Source organism: Venturia canescens, chromosome 8 (assembly GCF_019457755.1).
Source record: "Venturia canescens isolate UGA chromosome 8, ASM1945775v1, whole genome shotgun sequence".
Classification (NCBI taxonomy): domain Eukaryota; kingdom Metazoa; phylum Arthropoda; class Insecta; order Hymenoptera; family Ichneumonidae; genus Venturia; species Venturia canescens.
This window is the reverse complement of record NC_057428.1, coordinates 11,323,709-11,327,691: the sequence shown is the minus strand read 5'-3', so window position 1 is coordinate 11,327,691 and position 3,983 is coordinate 11,323,709. Positions and strand designations below refer to the sequence as shown.

General features: G+C 39.9%; 1 non-coding gene across 1 annotated transcript; it reads left to right on the top strand.

Annotated features, from left to right (window-relative positions):
- The first annotated feature begins 3,911 nt into the window (after positions 1 to 3,911).
- TRNAP-UGG (transfer RNA proline (anticodon UGG)) lies at positions 3,912 to 3,983 on the top strand. The gene has a single exon. It is a non-coding gene; the product is annotated as a tRNA-Pro (tRNA).

Sequence of the window (3,983 nt, the reverse complement as noted above, 5' to 3'; positions counted from 1 at the left end):
TGTCAAAACTGGTACGAGCCAATATGTTACCGAAAATCACGATAATTTATTTCCGAGGGTTTTCGAGGTTGCTGATTCCATTTTCATGTGATAAAGCATGAAATTTTCGCAGTGAAAAATTAACAAATTTCACCCTGAACCTTTATTTTTCACATTTTTCGGGGGTAGCGAATTTTGTTTGATTTCGATGAAAGAGTCGAGTGTGATTAAAAACTAAAAATTTTCATGTCATATAGCATGAAAATCCATTGAAAAAACGAAAAATTTCACCCTCAACCTTCGATTTTCCCCATTTCCAAGGATAGTGAGGTGAAAATTAAGTTCAAAAATCGACTCAGCGACCCAAAAAACCATTGTATACCAATTTTTGTCCAAATCGGTTGAAAATTGAAAAAGTTATTTCAATATGTGCACATATGATACAAAATCAGAATGGGCCCGACTTTTTTTGTACATATATGATCCAATACCAGTCAACCGGTTAATATTGGAGTATTGCGAGAGGAATTTTGACTCCATAATTATGCTGTTTTATCAAAAATCATAAAAAATGTATTGAACAAATGATTAATGTAATTGTTTGATTAAAATAATAATACTCCAACGTCAATTTGTGGACAATTATTTAAAAAATGCTACTTCGATTTCCCGTGTACAAGCTCAGTGGTTTTTTTTTTTTTTTTTTTTTTTTTGAAAAGATAGTTTATTTTCCGTTTGTCATTAATACATTAATAAGTATAAACTTTCAAGAAAAGAACTTAATACATATAGATTTTTGTATTGACTGGGTGACGAAAATCACTTCTCGCCAATAATAACATTTGAAATGATATTTTTCTTAGTACTTAATAGTATGATGTTTAATCGCATGTAATGCTTCTACGTTACTTCTATCTGAAGTGTACGCTCTTAATTTAGGGAGATGTAAAAACCCCGGATGGGAAAAATCATCTGACTGTTTTGTAGATAAATAAGGGTCGCGGGAAGGAGTGAGGGTGGGGGGAGTGGGCACGATATTTACATATTTACATAAATACATATATACATCTATACAAAGATAGGCACAGTTGGCTAAGGCTAAACTGGGCTAGTTAGGGCTTCCTGTGAGGATTCGGGACGAAGTTGGTGGATCTTCCGTCATATTATCGTCGGTTCGCTTGTCTGAACCGAGTCCTCCTTCTTAGCTCGTCCAGAAAACGGGCGTCGCCTCTGAGCCACCAGTAGCTCGATGAGAGTCGGAGCGTGTCCTCTCTGTCTCTTTTCGGGAGCGCCTTGTCGAACATGCTACTCTGGTCATTCAGATTCGCGCTGGGACTTATGCTTTTATTACAACAGTGTCTCGTCCTGTGGTAGATGACAGGTACATTGTGACTGTCCTGGATGAGCCCTTGCCGATCACAGTATATGAAGAGCTGCGGTGGAATGTAACCGCTTGTGAGGTGTGCACGGATCTCTTCTTCGTTTGTGCAGACTTTTCCCAGGTTTCCAATGACCGTGTTGTTGAGTTTAATTATTTTGGCGAAATAATTCCTGCATAATTTGAGCATAAAAAAGTCAAATCTCGGAATATTTGCCTTGTTGTAAACGGTACTGTTTCTCGTTCTGTGGGTGTAACCTGTGTTCGCGGTTCTGTGAAATCGTAAGCTAGCTCTCAGTATCGATCTCTCTACTCGACGGTATTTTTCCATGATCGTTGGTCCCATGTTCCAAATGATTGGTGCTGCGTAGGTCAGAATCGGACGGATTAGTAGTTGGTAACAAATAATTTTCACCTTTGCTTCCAGGTTTCTGTTGTAAAAAATTCTTGAGTTGATCTGCATAGTTTTTTTGGCTTTGGCTATTTGAATTTTGTGATGTGTGTTCATCCTGAACAAATGGTCGAAGGTGACTCCAAGATATTTGACGTTTTTATTGTTTGGTATGTTTATGCGTACCTCTGTAGGTCCGTCAGTAGCTGTGAGTTGGAACTTTTTGATTTTTTTGTCGGTGGATGCTTTAATATTGTTTACTGGGCGTCTGAATATGATGGTCTCGCATTTCGTTGGATTAATTTTTAGGTTCCACTCAAGATAATATTTGTTGATTTTGTCAACTTTATCTTGGAGCGACCTTTGGATTACGTCGACGTCGTGGTTGGCCTTGTAGACGATGAGGTCGTCGGCGAAGGCGATGGAATGGCAATGGGATTCTGTGTTCAAACCGAACTCGTTGACTACCTCACTATTGTAGATGTTGAATAGGATGGGGGAAGTTACGTTTCCTTGCTGTAGTCCTTCCGATACTTTATATTTCCTGGTCGATAATTGGGTACCGTCCCACGTGAAAAAATTTTTTCCTCGGATCATATCCAGTGTGAAAAGCGTTAGACCCATGGGGAATTTATAAAGTTTCATCTTATGGATTAAACCTTTATTCCAGATAGAATCGAACGCTTTTTCCAAGTCTATTAAGACGGCTCCTATTATTTGGTTGTTGTGAAGATAATGGTTGATATCGGAGGAGAATTTGTTTAGTGCGTGGGTCGTAGAATGCCTTGATTTGAAGCCGAATTGGATATCCGGGATTATATCATTGTTGTTGCAATGGACGGTCAGCATAAATTTAATAAGCTTCTCGTAAACTTTGCTTATATTAATTGTGAGGCTGATAGGGCGGTAGCTTTTCACGTCTTCCGGGCTTTTTCCTTTCTTGAGTATCGGTAGGACTTTTCCAGTTTTCCATCTGTTCGGATAATAGAAGTTGTTGAGTGCGTTATTGAAGATGACTGTATAATCGATGATTATTTCTCTTGGCAGGTTTTTTAATGCGATGGCCGGTATGTTATCGAGCCCGGTCGACGTTTTGTTCTTGAGCTTACGAATTATACTCTCGACTTCCAGATAGTTGAAGAATTGTTTCGGTGTACCTGTGTATTGTATCGGAATATGGGCTGGGTTCTCGGGGGAGAATGTGGTGAATGTATATCTGGCTCTTCTCAGCTGTTTTTTCCAATCCGCAGTCTCTTTGAATGATCTTTCGACTGTAATTCGGGTTGTCGTATTGTTATTGGTATATCTCGGGGAGTTGATTGACTCGAGATACTTCCCGATAATGTCCAGCTTGTCCTCGGTATCGGTGGCTAGGATTTCATTCTTGTCATGGTTTATGAGGTGTGGGTAGCATTGAAAAATATTATTGTTGAAGTTTGTATTATCGTTGGCTATTTTGAGTGTGTCTATGCCCAGGTTGGCTTTTGGCCTGAGTATAGCGTTGATTTTCGGGAAAAACTCGTGCGGGTTTTTATAATTAATGCTCTTAGTTAGTGCCGCCCAGTAGGCGGTGACCGTTTTTTGGAATTCCGTGTTAAGGAGTTTATTCACCCTTTTTATTGTTCTTTTTAATCTGTCTTTTTCCTGCCTGCTCATCGGCAGTATACGTCTGGTGGTCGCTTGGAATAGTCGTGTTATAAGAAATGATTTATATTTGTGTAACTTTGTGATATTATTATTTACGTATTTGTTATAGTATTCCTCGGGCTTGGTATTTCTTTTTGGGACTGACTGTTGGATAGCTTTTAATATTGTTGTCTCAAGATTGATTATGTAGTTATCGATTTCTTCCAGGGATAAATTTCTTTCTGGTGGAGTCGGAGCGTACGTTGAGCTTGGGTCGACTAAGAGTTTCTGGAACTTCTTCCAGTTCGCTTTTTTATAATTGTATGTAGTTGGCCTTGGTTCTTGGCGCGGGATTCCTTGCAATAAAGTTGTGGTGTCGATGGAGAGGGTGATGGCGTTATGGTCGCTATCGTACGGTGCAGTGTCTAGCTTGCCGTCGATTTTGTCTAGTATGTCGATTCGACTATCTATGAGTCCATGATCCAGGTATGATCCCGCACTCGGAAATGTTGGGCTGCTTGGTGGGTACCAGCTGTCGGCTCAGTGGTCTAGGGGTATGATTCTCGCTTTGGGTGCGAGAGGTCCCGGGTTCAAATCCCGGCTGAGCCC